At 41.0% G+C, this 16,468-nt stretch overlaps 1 long non-coding RNA gene across 4 annotated transcripts in view; it reads right to left on the bottom strand.

The window, feature by feature from the left end:
• LOC150078476 (uncharacterized) overlaps positions 1–16,468 on the bottom strand; it is a 56,118-nt gene that overhangs the window by 18,257 nt on the left and 21,393 nt on the right. For 3 of the 4 annotated variants that reach the window (XR_016547622.1, XR_016547619.1, XR_016547620.1), the window contains one exon: positions 1,912–2,814. The exons of the other annotated variant lie outside the window; for it this stretch is intronic. This is a non-coding gene — a long non-coding RNA (uncharacterized LOC150078476). Of the gene's footprint in view, positions 1–1,911; positions 2,815–16,468 lie in introns of those variants that run through there. 4 annotated transcript variants of the gene reach the window in all.

Below are 16,468 nucleotides of genomic sequence, written 5' to 3'. Positions count from 1 at the left end.
CTATATACCAGATCTATTACGTACCAATTGTGACGTATTAATCTGAAACTTGGACTATGGTTGAAAGGTCACGTTTGAAACGGTTCGGACATGTCAAGAGGATGAACGAGAGACGTTTGCCAAGAAGAATGTTTGATTTACAATTAAAGGACAAAAGCAAGCTGTACGGAGAATAAGCTTGCTTTCTTGTATCATATGTCTCTGCTAATGAGGTGACAGGACATGATAAAGACCGATGTCATTAAGAGAGGAGGAAACTACAGTGAAATCAACGATGGAGAGAAGTAAACGAACAGAAAATGGTGGCGAGGCTTCTTACGTCGACCCATGGAACAGCGGAACGATGACTGATATTGTTACATTTAAAAACAACGTATGAATAAAGAAAAAATAATAGACTATTTAACCATATTTACAACAAAACATTGCAGCTACTACAATAATACGAAATAATATACAATGAGGACTCTACAGTTCATTTTACTCTTTTCCGCATGACTTCTGCGACTTCACCTGATGGCATTAACTGTATTTAAGGGCGAAATCGGTATGATTGAATTTAGAAACACTTGTGGCCTGTAGTTTGTGTATAATCTTTGGATCAAGCCGAAGTTGTTATAGATCCCGAGAGGGCTGGACTTATAACAGCTGTTATAGGTCCAGCTGTGTGGATGCACTTCCGAATGAGTTTTGCTTTACTCATTCCCTTTTCATGACGTAGGGACCTAATGGACTGCGTCAACAAGATCTTCGACCAATCGATTCTCCCAGTTAGAAGCTTTGCGACTGTTACAATAATCTATTTGGAGTGATGATAACCAAATTATTTAGGTTAATAAAGGGATATGACTGAGTCATTTAAGAATGAACTGGATGTACAACTTAGGGTTTTGTATCTCCCATCAGCTTTTGTCTAATTGCCCACATAGATAGATTGTCTTTGGCGTTGAAGTGTTTCAGGAATGTAAGACCCTCATTCCATTTCAGACCTAGGGATGAGGATCTTGAGAAAATTCGACAAGGATAAATTACAGGCCTAACGGTGGGTCTCATTTGAGACCCAACGGCTAAAAGACCAGATGAACAACGGTACAAAACATTACACACCACAATATCCATACATTTTTAAACCTCTGGCCTCTACAGTGTTCTGTATCACACCACAATGTATACTTGTGGATTTATATACTGTTTTTTTTTTTTGTTTTCTTTACTGAGAGTTCTTATTTTTCAGTCAAGACAAAGATTTTCTTTGACTTGACTGAAGAACTGCGTAATGTACAGGGCACAATATCCAAACAAATCAAGCACAGTGTTATGAGGCTTTTCTATCGTCAACATGAACCTCTATAAAGAAAGAAAAGTTCTGATTTTTTTTTTTTTTTTTTTTTTAACAAGTCTTCAACGGCTTCTTCAATCTTCGTCTTAGCTTTTGAACGATATGTGCAATGCTGCATTAAGTATTTCTTCGGGAATTGCAGAAATTAAAGACTAACCAATATCTAAATTCACCACAGCCATTTTGGAAAATTCATCTAAAAACACTATAGCCTTGCAATAAAAGGGTATGGCAACAGTGCAGTTATAGATCCTGCATGGTTATAGGGCCATGCAATTTTATTGCACGATAATAAAACCATACGGACCAATTCTTTAGCCTGAAACGGGATGAATATCTCAAAATACTGTTTAAGGTCCTTTTTAAATATGTTATTTTCATTAAAATCAATTTATATCAATTTTAGTGTTGCAGCGTTGTTTCTAATTTTTATTTATTGAGGAACGCTACGTAAGGGATGAAAAATAAAGTTACGAATAGATTTTAAATTACGAATAGCAATAATAATAAGATCAATTTAAATGCGTAAACAAATTGTTCGTTTACACTTTTATTTTCTGAATGGCTGAATTCAATTGGACAGGCTTTGTTTGATGCTGAAAGATTAAAAGTTTGTGACCAAGTGATAAATGGTTCTTATAAGCAGACAGTGTTACACAGTTATAAAAGTCTTCTTCAGGAACGTGTCCGCAATTATCATCAACGTTAAAGTAGTAAGTCCAGTTCCTTGGTGTTCTCCTGAACAGCAAAGGAAGACTTCACGTATAGGACCAAACTGGTTTTACGGAAGCTTTTAATAATTCATGAGGTTTTTTTTTTTTTTTGGCATTAAACTCGTTAAAATTCCTTTTTATATTTTAGATGGGACAAGATTACTTCAAGGCCTCTATGATATGTTGGTTTAGCAGTCAACAATTAGGAGGGCGCGTAGACTTTACCAATTTCCGATAAATGCAGATTGATATCCTACTTCGAAGCTTTGCAGTAACTTTTTTCACTTCAATAGAAATGCCAGTCTTTTAAATACGAGAGCTGTTTGAAAAGCAAGGTCACGTGGTTTTGTGAAAAGACATTTGACCATACACCAATGGAACGACATGAATGAAGCAAGGTCGCAAAATTCCGGGATTCTCTGCTTCAACCAGGTTTCAAAACATCGTTTAACATCATCATTGCCGAACTGGTTCTCTAAGATGTTTATCTTTATGGTAGAAGTAGATGCAATTCGGAAGGGGAGAGCATGCAACTCCCATCCCTAATGCTGTAACTCGTGAGCAGACTGGGTAGTACACAAAAAACTTTGTTACTTGGAGATTACTGCTTGATCCACAGCTTGCGGTTGCCGATGGATTTCTGTGGACTCAGTCCTGGTATGGAGAAATATCATATGCGTGTGCACACCTCTTCATTTATCCATGTTTCGATCAGAGCTACCATTTTGGTTTAGTCAACTAATGTCGGCATAGTGTAGTCTCCTGTAAGAATAAGAAAAGAAACATTACACACGTGAGTCTTACTATACCCCCACCATTAAAACTGTCATTAATAAGAGTGGTCTTAGACGTATCACAATAAATTACAAAAACAAACCATGGTCTCATATGAAGGAATTAAAACTTCTTAAAGGTGTCGCGGATTATGAATTTTCTTGAAAAAGGTGGTACCAAAAGTAGGTTACAAATCAGATTTAAGGTAGTGATGAAACAATAGTGAGTAACTTAAGATAATATGGGAACTTGAAATACCTAAATGTGTTTTAGATTTGGTTATATCTCAAAGTTTAAGTAAAGTTACTTTTGTATTTAATTTTCTTTGCTTATGTAGCTAATATTACGAGGGATGGTCAAAAAGTTCTGAGAATAGGATATATAAAGTGTATTAATAAATTATAAACTAGGCTATTTTGGTAACTTTAATGCCTTATAAAATTGTATGCCATTATCTTATACAATTTCTGAAGTTTATGTTGGTAGGTGGAAGAAGCATGAGCATCGTTGAGTAATCAAAATTTTTATCAAATAGGACAAGAATGCTAAAGAAATCCATGGAAGAATGAATAGGGTGTTTAGGGAAGTATCACAGACACTGTTGCAAGATGGTGAGAAGGGTTCAAAAAGAGGACGGGATTCAATTGAGGCTCCAAGCGACTTATTTATTCATGAACTTCAGGTTTCATCTTCGGGAAACTCAATTTAAAGATGACGAAATGCTAAAAGCGGTTGTGGAAGCCTGATTTCATGTACAACCTGAAGATTTGATTTTTAAGGCTTAAACTCCTTGCAGATTCAACTTCGTAGTGAATACATCAATTTTTAAAAAAAAAGTAAAAAAAATTATTTCTTCTATAATCCCTTCTCAGGTCTTTTTAACCACCTATCGTATGCACGAAATCTTGTTTTCAAAAAAATCCCTAGCGCAAGAGGTATTAGAATCAGTATTACTTAGTACCGTGGTTGAGAAGGTTCTTGTTGACATTAGATTTGAATTTTTGAAGGTTGTTCCAGAAAACGGAAGTTGAATGAATAAACGAGGAAGATGAAAAGTTGGTTCTGTGAGTTTGAAGTTGGACAGTAAACGGATGTTGACTGGTTGTGGCACGTGTTCGGACTGTTTTGAAAGAGAGCGGGCATTATAGAAGACAATTCAGAAGAACAGCCCATGGAAATATCTGCAGAAAAGGCATGCAGCAGAAACAATGTCTGAGACAGAGAGTGGAGAGACTCTTAGAGACGAGTCATTAATTAACCTAACTACTACCCTCTTTTGAATGGAGTCTAGAAGCCTGAGAGATCATTTTGTGGGCACCTCCCCAAATGTGAGAACAGTATTCCATGGTAGCGTGGATTTGAGATTTGTTAGAGTGAACAGCTGTTTGGAAGAGAAGTAACACACACACACACCCACACACACACAGAGATTAGAAGTCAGAATGATCCCTAATAGAGATACGTGATCTTGTCTAGAAATCTGAACATCATCGAAAATAAGCATAGGAGCAGAAGACGAATCCTTTTTGCGAGATATAAGACAGGACCGAGTTTCAGAAGGATTGAAATCAACTAAGTTATCTTTGCCCCACTGGAGAATTACCTGAAGATCGGCATTTAAGGAATTGGTAGTGGATATTCAAGAAGTTGAAGCTGATTGAGCAGGGCAAGGGAATATTTGATATAATAGGCATCCTGGCGTGCAAATGCCTATAGAAACACCCTCTAAATTGGGTTGCGACTACATCACTTAATTTCCGTTTTTTGACTTGCGCAGTGGGATAGCCTCACATCCAGTACTCAGTATGGCAAGTTATCGTAGCTTAGATGATTCTATGAGATGTCGGGCAGTCGCAGGCGGAGGTAGCATGTTAGCTAATGTGTTACACAGGTCGTCTCGGCACTATAAAAGCAGTTTCAGGAGACAGGAACCATTGCAAGTAAAGCTGGCCAAGGTCGTCCGAGGGTTGTTGGGATACTCACTCTTGCACTTCTCCATGTAATTGATACACATTTATAATTTGTGTACAAACTTGTTTAAAAAATGGTGCTCGAAGGCATTTAAAATCTCCTCAAAAACCAAACCGTGGTTCTGCCCTGAGGCAAAACATGCTTTCAATCTAAAACAAAAAGCCTACAGAACTTGGAAAAGGTCTGGATCCCTGCAAGACCACATCAGTTACAGTAAACAAGAGCGAATTTCCTGCGCGTAAGGAGGGCCCGTCTTCAGTATATTCAAAGAAGGCATTCTAAACGCATCGCTACTACACGTGGACGTCAGGTGGTAATGGATGAAGAAATCTTCAAACAATGGATACAGTCAACCTTCCACCCTGATCTGAAACAACATCCTCCCCTCCGTGTAGCGGCCATCACAGATACAGCCAGGACCTCACTTTCGCATGTTACGATCTTGCGAGATATGATAACGAAAGCAATTAACAGCCTACCCAACAAACCTACAGTTGGTCCCGACGGATTTCCATTCTTTTATTCTGAAAATTTGCAGTGTCTACATAATCGACCTTTTGCACAACATATTCAACCGCATTCTCCAGTCTGGTTTCGCACTCACAATGTGGAATATCTATCACCCCCCCCCCCCCCACCAATAAAGAAAACTAACATACCCAATTTCCTAAAAGGCTACAGAGCAATCTCGATATCTTGCGGGCTGCCAAAAGTTTTTTAAAGAACGATCGAGCCCATCTTAGTCGAACACTGTTTCAATGGACGACCATAGCGTCTCCATACTGTTATTCCTAGAAGGTCTACGCTATCTAATCTCTTAATGACCAGCTGGGCAACCCAAAAAGCCCTAAACGCTAAGAAACAACTCGAAATCGTATTCCTGGATATAGAAGCAGCTTTTGACACTTTTCACGAGGAGAGCTGATGAAAATTTTGAAATATTACTTCAGAATCGAAGGATACCTACTTGTTATCCTAAACCAACTTCTTAACAACAGAAAAATTATTATCAAATATATACGTTGGAAAGCACCATCATGACCTCTGTCGGCATTCCACAAGAGTTCTTTGCCACTGCTTTAGAGCCCTTCCTTGCGAAGCACCCAAACTTCCTCTCATATGCTGGCGATCTCAAGATGCTCGTCACATTAGATGATCCAGCAAAAGTAGATGCAGTCGCCTTTAAAACACAATGTCCTGGTTGAACTTCAGGATTATCTACGATGTCTCGGGCTAAAGTTGAATCCTCAGAAAGCAGGTCAGATGACCTTAACAAAAAGGAAGACAAAGAATGAACTTACCCTCAAAATCAACGGGACCGTCATTGAAAAGGTTAACTCTCACACTGATTTGGGGTTGAAGTCGGATGACAGACTAACCTTCAAAGACAACCTCAATATGACCAGGCAGAAAACGCTTGCTGCTCTCCGGGAAATCCGACAGGAGCTGGTCGGCCTTAGGCCTCGAGGGTTCCTTTTGGATTACGTTCAAATAAATTCAATTCCCGTACCGCTCTATGCATCTGTGCTTTGGTCAGATGCATGTTGAGCAGGGAACTCCCCTGCTCAACTCAAGAGATTCCGTGGGACAGAGTATTGGCTCCTGAGATGGTTAAACTGGGTGATGGGCCACCCTTTTACCATCTCTCGGAGCGTGCTCTTTGCAAACCACTGCCTGAAACAATGGGAAACCATCATCAAGGAGTGGAATCTGCACATATTGGCTCAACTCCTTTGTGGCCGAATGGATTCACCCGACATCTGGGAAGTGACGACAAACTCTCGGACCATCCAACGAACCCGGTGCAGTGCAACACCTTGTCCACGATCTTCACTGCACCGGGTTTGTTGGATGGTCCGAGAGTTTGTCCGGAGGATGCGGAAAGGTCAGGGAATGACCACCGCATATCCCTGAGCAATATGGCCTTAGTTGCTAATGCTCCTAAAAACCAAATAACAAACAAACAAACCTAGAATTAGTGTTTCCGGCAAATACGGTCGGAAACACCATATAGCTCCCTCGGAATCGATGCCTCAGCTTTCTGTAGCTCGAATTGCTACAGACAGAACATTACACTCTGAAAGAATCAACTGTCTCTTGGGGTTGCTGTTGCCACAGGTAAAAACATTTCCAACCGGACTGTATTTAGAAGGCTCAATTCAGGTGGACTCTACGCAAGGAAGCCAGTAGTTTGTACCTCATTAACCTCAAACCACCACAGAGCTCGTCGAAACTGGTGCCATGAACATGTGAATTGGAGCCCCACAAATGGGATACAGTTCTGTTCTCTGAGTCCCGTTTTAGCCTACAAACATTATAAACGTTATTTCATCTGGAGACAACGAGGAATGCGATAACTTCACTCCAAAATCAGAGAAATTGACACTTACGGTGGAAGCAGTGTTCTCGTGTGGGGCGCAATAATGATCAACGCTCGCACTCCCATGTTTTTGATGGGGTATCAAGAACAGATCCTCGAACCCTTTGTGTAACTTTTTTAGGGGCCCAGATTTTGTTTTAATGCACGCCAACGCCACAACGTATAGAGCTGAAGTTGTGGAGGAATATCTTGAAACTGAAGATATCCAACGACTGCAGTGGCTAGTACGATCAGTAGACTTAAATTCTATTGAACATACGTGGAACGCCCTTGAGTGCCTTTGTACAGCGACAGCCAACTCCTCGGTTACTGGTGAGCTAACGTCTGCCCTAATGGATGAATGGGATTTGTTGCCGCAGAATCTTATCGACACCCTTATATCGAGCTGAGAAACAAAACGTCCCCAGGGGAAGATCTCCTAGAGCCAGAGATCATCAAGAAAGCAGTGGACACTATCCCGGAGGAAATACTGAAACTATACAATAAATGCCTCAAAGAAGGCTACTTCCCGTGCAGTTGGAGGGTGGCGACGCTCCGGCTAATCTTGAAGAATCCCACGAAGAGGCAGGACCTCCCAGGGTCCTATCGCCCGATAGCGCTCCTGACAGTTCTCAGCAAGCTTCTTGAACATCTCCTGCGAAACAGGATAGAGAAGCACTATAGAAACGCAGGCCTAGAGTCACCCAAACAATTTGGATTTCGAAAAGGATACTCCACCACCGATGCCCTACGCAGCATCATCAACGCTGCAACAGAAACAGACCGCAAATACTTTCTTGCCATCGCGGTTGACTTTGCCGGGGCGTTTGACACCCTCTGGTGGCCAAGCGTCCTCAGCAGGCTCCGTGAGGCCAAACTCCCAAGTAATCTATACAATTGCATCAGCAGTTACCTATGCGACAGGTCAGTAAAAGTCACTGCTCCTTACTGTACAATAACCAGACGCATCTACAGAGGATGCCCACAGGGCTCCGTCCTGGGCCCACTGCTCTGGAACGTGGTCCTGGACGGATTCCTCAACCTCAACCTCGGAAATGCAACCTCCCATGCGTATGCGGATGACCTTGTCCTGACACTGGCAGAAAACTCCAGGGCACAGCTGGAAAACACAGCAAACCGGGCGCTCGCCACTCTACAACAATGGGCTGACGAAAATAACCTGAAGATATCATCCACTAAGACAAGCTCCATCCTACTTCGGGGAACCCTGGACACCAGGATACCCCCCCCCCCCAAATAAAAGTACAAGGAACCACCGTCAAGCTGACCACAGAAATGAAATTTCTTGGGGTTGTCCTTGATAGAAACCTATCCTTCACTCCCCATCTTAACTATCTCAGAAATAAAATCAGAAATTACTCGTCACTAATCACCCGCAAGGACTGGGGCATAAAGAAGAAAACCCTTGCTCTTTTTCACAAAACTGTGTTCCTGCCAGTCATCCTCTATGCCTCGGGTGTCTGGTACAAGAAAGCAACCACTGCAACTAATAAAAGAAAACTAGAAACCATACAGAGGTACATCTTACTGACTATCTCACGAGCTTGCAAAACAGTGAGTACACACGCGCTTCAGGTGCTCACGGGTGCCCTCCCCTTGGACCTGGAAGTGATACGCAGTGGACTCCTCTACAGCCTTTCCAGAGGCATACCGGATACCTGCCTAAATTTCACATTAAATGTAGCCAGCGAACCGAAAATAGAGAAAAGAAGACTAACTGTACATCTTCAGCAAACCTGGCAAACACGGTGGCAAAACTCAACAAAAGGGCAAATAACGCGAAAATTCCTCCCAACTGTCTCGGCCGTATACCCAAAATACCCAAGCTGGCTCTCCCCAGGATTGCTAGCCACGTACCTCCTAACTGGCCACGGCGCCATCAGATTCAAACTAATGACCTTTGGACTGAGCAACACTGCCCTCTGTCATTGTGGCTTAGTGGAAACGTGGGAGCATTTAATGTACCACTGCAAGCTTTATGAAGACCTCCGATGCCGACTAATTACAGAATTACATTATGTACCAGAGAATCAAGAGGAACGCTTATTGGAGGAAGAGCATAGCTACAAAGCACTGGCAAACTTTGCACAAGATCTTTTTCACAGAAGGTATACTCTTCCGCCCCCACAGCCACAATAGCGTTTCTCAGGCCCACAATATATGACTTTGCAAACAACCATATAAGGTGCACGGACAGTCACCATCAAGACAATCCACAAAGGGATTGCATCCCAGGAAGCAACAGCATTTAAAAAAAAAAAAAAAAAAAACATCCGGACTCGACAAACTCGGATCCAACAAATGGACCCAGGATCCAATAACTAATGACCATGACTCCAGATAGAGACATAAGTACAGACTGGACTAAATACCCACAACTACGGACCTGACTAAGGCACCTGTCCTGCTGCCAAGTGACAACCACAGACAGGAACCTACACACGGATGGGACAACAAGGACTTGACCCAAGCAGACATGCAGCCGCCAGGCCATATGGCGACCTGTGCCGGCTCCCTTGCCGGGCACACTTTCCTCTCTTCCCTGGCAGAGGGGGAGGCGACAGCCTTCTTGTTGTCTCCCCCCTGCCATCCCACATCTTTCTCTCTGGTGGGGCAAGGGCATGCCCCATTGGCACATGCTGGGGTCGTCTACTCTATTGACCCCAGTCTTTCCTAGCTATCCCCCCCTAGCCTTCAGTCTCCTCCCCTCTCTATCTCTATGCCAGCGCAAGACCCACACCAAAATTCTAGCTTCTCTAAGTTATTTCGCCCTCTCCTCGGCCATTAAATTTTCAAATGCAACCCCTTAAAACCGGGAAACATGTATGTGATCAACATACAACGTGCGAATTTTTTTTTTTTTTTTTTAAAGTCCTAGCCACTGAAATCTCAGGAAATTAGGTGGCAGGACCTGCCAGAGTAAATTAATTATAATACTGGTGTCCCTGGTCTGCCTCCACGGGGCGAAAGTGGGGCAACGTTGGGCCTCAGTATGGGTCCAGCGGCTAAATGACCAGATGAACAACGGTACACGACACTACATATGAACAATATCCATACACTTTTAAATCTCTGGCATTTCCAGCAAACTGGTACACCCATCACAATGTAAACAATGCGGAGATGGGGGAAACCCCTGGTGCCGTATGACCCTAAATACACTTTACACGCACTTATATCGAGCATGGATCACCGCTGACAGGCCTGTGTAGCCGTTGGAGAGGATCATACGCCGTACCGATATCACGTGACCATATTTTAGAGCATCTTGTACCGACTTCTGTACTGTGACCTTTTCGTTTGGTAATCCTTATACAACCCCTATAAATGTCCCTTATACCTCTACGAAGGTTATTGCTGTCTCCTCCTTTCATCGTCATTCCAAATCGTGTCCCGCTTCATCGTAAGTTGCACCACTTACACCACGTTTTCTACGTGTTCTGTTAATTTTGTTAAGCAGTGTAGTTTTAACTAATTGCAACTGTTGCGAACATTGACGTAGGCAGAAAATGAGCACGGATATTTGGATAAAAGGCAATTGCGACATGCAATACAGAATTTTATTTCCTGAACAGCCTTAGCGCATTTATTGGAAAACCAAGGTTCAGATAAAGGACGAGATTTTAAAGTGGAGTGTGGAATAAAGGATTTCGTCTCTAAAAGAATAATTTCACTGACACGATCTGAGAAAACGTTTGCATCAGAAGATTTAAAACCGTAATCCAACCAAGTAAAAGAAGATGAGGATTCTCGCGGATCGTCCCAATTTTCAGTCTTATAATGGCAAGCAAACAACACTATGTTGAGAATGGCCACGAGAGAAGCACCATTTGCGAAGAGTCCATCGCCTAGAGGATCACTCACCTCGACAGTGACTGGGAAGGATCGTTTGTGAGAAAAAAGATGCTTGCTGTTGGCCGTGTGGTTAGGATTGTCTGGTATTCTGGTAGGTAAATGAATAATCTGTACGAGGTCTGTTGTAGATGTAATTTTTGGATATGGCGAAAATATAATTCGACTACACTCAAATTAACGGAACAATCGTTTGTAGAGAGAACAGTTGTAATTCCACTATATTAGGAACTATGAGAATTTCGCTATTGAAAACAATAGTGAAAGACTGTGCTTGGGTACTCTGTCCGCGTGCGGAGGTCACACCAAAAAAAAAAGACATCGAAAGTCCCAAGGACGGGCAACACGCCTGGTGAAATTGACTAACGAGCACTCACGTGAAAATGGACTTCGAAATGTGGGTTACAGAACTTTGTACTTACAGGAAATTTGATTGAAACTTAATGTTCTCAGAGGGAGATCGAAGGGGAAAATTCATAGTATTTAATAATTTTAGAACTAGAGGGAAAAGCCTCCAAACCAAAGCAGAAAATTGCAGTTGGATTGTAGGAAGGTTTTCTTTAGCCAGCGAGGTTTTATCGTAGGCATAAGTTTCTCCATGGATAGTTGTTTGACACTTTCCGGAAAATTCATGGTGTATTGAATTGTATTCGATCAGTGCAGGATTGGGTCCAATATGAGAATTTTTATAATGTTTTATTGGCCAAAGTTCCAATAACATTCATTGCTTATTTCTTGGGATAGCTATCCGTTTTACCAAAAAAACATTTTAGCTATCATTCTGGTAACCACCGAATGACTTTTTGGAGAAAACTTCTATTTTTATTGGGATCAAACTGCACGGGTTCGATGGGTTTCTCGTTATTTTGAAATTTTTACTTCCTAAAAAGACTTATTAGTCTGAACATATGATAATCGTAATGTGCCAAATTCGAACTGTACAGGGGAGGAAGCACTTCCCATTTTTGATACTTCGGGGCATTCATTGTTACTGCGGCTGTACGAAGTCTGGCATATTCATGATGGAAATAACTAACTTTTCACGTCTACGACGATGTTGTTGGCTTGACCTTTCCTAAAAAGTAGAGCGAAATGAAACCGAACTAACAAATGGATATTTCGAAGGAGACTTTTTCGCGAGATCACATCTACAAGTAGCAGTTGGGAGGGGTGGGGCTTCCGAGATACATTGATCTTTTTTTGATTGCCGAAAAATTCCAAGCCAAGCGAGAGAGAAAGAGAATTAGTAAGAAATTCGAAAAGTGCATAAAAAGAAAAAGTGCTGTCATCAAAATGCGCTCGTGCTTGCATATGTGAAGGGGGTGATGGGTTTCCTTTGATCAGATAGGTGGTTATTACACTATGTAGAACTGAAATGAAAACAAAACACAGGATGGAGGACGTTGATGCGCTGCGGATGTGTGCACCTTTCACGAAGAGCGAATTATGCACTTGGTTGGGCACGAGTGTTACCTCCTTGCATCAGTATGCAGAAACTGAACAAAACGCAATCAATTTTGACGTAGATAACAAACCAGGCAGCAGGACATCAATCGAAACATTTTAACATGTTTGAAATTCAAAAAAAAAAAAAAAAAAAACTTAGCGGAAACATAATGGGATTATTTTCGGATCTATTTTAGCACGGGGTTAATGTAATGGTTTATTTCAATATTTTATTTCTCCGCGAGTCTGTTATTATAAAATAACGGGGAGTCTAACGATAACGAAATCAGTCCTTGTGCTTCTAATTCTAAAGCCAGTGATTTATTTATCTCCTCTAATTCCTCTTTAAAGGTCGTCAAATCTAAAACACACTGGTCTTTAGATTCGACGATTTCATCACAAGAGCATTTGCTTCCCCTTCGTCAAAATGGCATTTAAATATGCCAAAAATTATACCAAATACTGCATTATGATATTACATTTAATATGAAGCCGAGATAATGTGAGAAGGGGAGCTCGCATAAGGGCACTGCGTACCGTGCTCTACATTCCGGTGACGTAGTGTGAGGGCTGAAATCTTACTTTGCAGTGGTCCAAAAAGATCCGATGAAATGAGGTAAGTGGACAGATGTATACGATTTTCCTTTGTCTGGATTTGCGCTTTATTTTTCTCCATTCCTGCATTTTAAAAAACGGCTGTTTACGCGCCATCCCTTCAGCATCCCGCAAGTCAACAACTCCACTATTTATTTACTGTTAGGCGAAGTTTCTATTTTTAAGCACTAGGAACTAGGCCTAGACAATGAGACGCAATAATCTTCGCTTTTTCTCTCTATCTTTCTTCCCTGCAGTTAAACTTCGTTCTCTCTTTTCTGTTTTCTCATCTATAACGAGATGTGCACTTTTGAACTTCTTTCGTTTGAGCAAAATGCTAATTCTTCGGCTCTTCCGGTGGTGAATTGTTACCAAATTTCTTGGACTATCAGAAAGCTAATTTTCTTTAGCTGATAGTCTCTCCAAATAAGTAGCTTGTTTTAATTTTGTTCCGCAACAGCGACAACTAGAACTTTATTTTACCCAGTACATTCGAGATTATGCATTTCGAATGTACTGGATAAAAATTCTTCTAATAACGAAACCATTTAAAATCGACAATAAGTTCGCCATATTGAATCTTGCTCATAGTTCAGTCTGTACGTTGTAGCAGTGGCATGTGATGCAAGAAAGCAGGTGTATGAGCTTATGCAGCATCAGCCAAAAAAAAAAAAAAAAAAAAAATCTCACCATTCCCTCCCAAATGCCTGTTCAGTTCCTCCTTAAATTTATTTAACCTATCAACTTCCACAACGACAGATGGAAGTTTGTTCCAGCAATTAACACCCGCTGGCTAAAGGCAAATTTCCGCACATTTATTCTACATCTGTCTTTTCTTAATTTGAATTTATGCCCCCTTAGGTTCGTAATCTAAACAAGTGGAAGGATCCCATCAGAATTCAGCGTGCTCAATCCATTCAAGGCCTTATACGCCTCAATCAGAACCCCCCACAGGTGCCTAGTCTCCAACCATTGCAATTTGCAGAACTTAAGCCTCTCTTGGTAAGAGGATCCCTTCATTCCCCTCACCAATCTTGTTGCCCTTCTCTGTACACGCTCAAGCAAATCTACATCCTTCCTAAAATGAGGCCTCCAGACGTGTACGCAGTACTCAAGGCGTGGCCTGACCATTGCCTTATACAGAGGACAATCACCTCCTTTTCCCTGCTAGCAAAATTCCTATATATCATTGACAAAACCGCATGACCTGCCCTGGCAGCCTGTCTGCATTGCTCAGAAAACTTCATATCTGACTGCACGATTACTCCCCGGTCTTTTTCATTTTCTATCACCTTAAGTGTAGTACCACACAGTTGGTACGTTCCTCTGGGGTTGCTTCTACCCATATGCAGTACTTTGCATTTGTCAAGGTTAAACTTCAGTTGCCACTTCTTAGCCCATCTGCCCAAATTATGTAGATATTTTGCAGTAGCGCACTGCCATTACTGTCATTAACAACCCTGCCAACCTTTGTATCATCTGCAAACTTCGACACTAAGCCTGATATACCTTCATCAATATCATTGATAAATATACAAAACAACAGAGGACCCAACACCAAACTCTGTGGGACTCCACTAATAACATTAGTCCACGAAGAGCAGCACCCATTAATTACCACCCTTTGTCTTCTCCCACTCAACCATCCATTTATCCATTGTAGCAAGTTACCCTTAATACCATTCTGCTCCAATTTGTACAATAGTCTTCCACAAAAGCTTTCCTGAAAGCCAAATATATGATATCAAAATTATTTTTTGCATCCAGTTCCTTTGTAACCACATCATAATATCCTATCAAATTTGTCAGACAAGACTTTCCGTTAACAAACCCATGCTGTGTCTGAATTATTGCTGCAGTCTTGTCTAGATGATCCTGTAATGCATCTTTAACCAGTGACTCCATTATTTTACCCGGAACAGAAGTTAAACTAACTGGTCTGTATTTACTTGTGTCACCTTTTGAACCTCCTTTGTGAATTGGTGATACATTTGCGCACCTCCAGTCCGTGGGGGACCTCTCCTGAGTCCAAGGATTCTCTCATAATTATGGCTAAGGGTTTGCTTAGTTGCTTTGCCGCCTCATTTAATATAACTGGATAGATCCCATCCACCCCAGGTGCTTTTCTTATGTTTAACTTCAACAATTTGTCCTCCGCTTTGCTCTCAGTTATTACAAAATCATTAAGCACCCTGCTACAATTTGATAACTTTCTGCCATTTTCAAACCTTAATAATTCCTCATGTGTGAATGTAGACGAAAAATACTCATATAGTCAAAACCGTTCCTGAACTGTTTGTTCACGATATTGACCTCGAGTTTTGCATCTACGAAGATAAATCGTACTGCACATTATTCGAGAAGTCGCAACCAGAAATCGAGTTTATGAATCCGAATTTAATGTGTTAAATTTTAAATACCAAATTAAGTAACTAATACTTTTGTGTAAATGAGCGAACGTCAGATTCGAATAATCCACTCAAATGTTCTTTCATTAATGGATTCAAAGGTCGCGGATTCGAATCCCGCCTCGGGCTTAGATCAGAGTAAATGCAAAAACCTTTGGGAGGTGCATTATTGCCACAGAAGCCGATGCACTAACAACAACAAGAAAAAAAAAAACATTAATGGATTAAAGAGTTTCATGTGTGTATTTATTACTTTGTGTATACGTGACATGTACGCCTATACCAGTAATAAATGCAGTGTTATATATGTAATTTATTATTAATATTCGGAATATCAATAACATATTTTAGAAGTAGATTTTTATATAAATTTTTTCGAATTGTTTCGCGAACGAAATCCCTCTAAAGAGATATCGCTAACGATCCCTTTGAAAGCGTTCTACGCATGAGCAAAATCGTGACGAGCATCCTGGCAGAGCGTTTTACGGTGTTAATTTGAATTAACCCTTTCGTGTGTTCGAACCCGATGTATAGTTTTGAGAGTGGCGCAAGAGAAAAAGCCTCAACATACCATTACAGATGTACGAAAACTTTGCAACGCAAAATTTACGTCTTCCTAAATCAGTGGGTTCCTAAATCAGTTATTAGCTGTAATAATGATAAATGGCTGGAAGTCAAGAGAAGAATAAATTTTGGATGGATATCATTCAGGAAATATAGTCACATACTGAAGAGCAATATCCCAGTTTGTCTGAAACGTAAAATAATGAACCAATGTATACTCCCCACCATGACTTATGGAAGTGAAACTTGGGCACTCACCAAAAGAATGGAAGAGAAGTTGAGAACTACACAGCGAAGAATGGAAGGAATTATATTGGGAATCAGACTGTTAGATAAGAAGAGAAACACATGGATTAGGCAGCAAACTCAAGTAAAGGACATTCTTATCAAAACTAAAGAACTAAAATGGTCTTGGGCAGGACACATA

The sequence above is a fragment of the Mastigoproctus giganteus genome, chromosome 11 (genome assembly GCF_048544385.1).
Source record: "Mastigoproctus giganteus isolate SK-2022 chromosome 11, ASM4854438v1, whole genome shotgun sequence".
Lineage (NCBI taxonomy): Eukaryota > Metazoa > Arthropoda > Arachnida > Uropygi > Thelyphonidae > Mastigoproctus > Mastigoproctus giganteus.
Note: the sequence above shows the minus strand (reverse complement) of the source record. Positions and strands in the feature narration are given on the sequence as shown.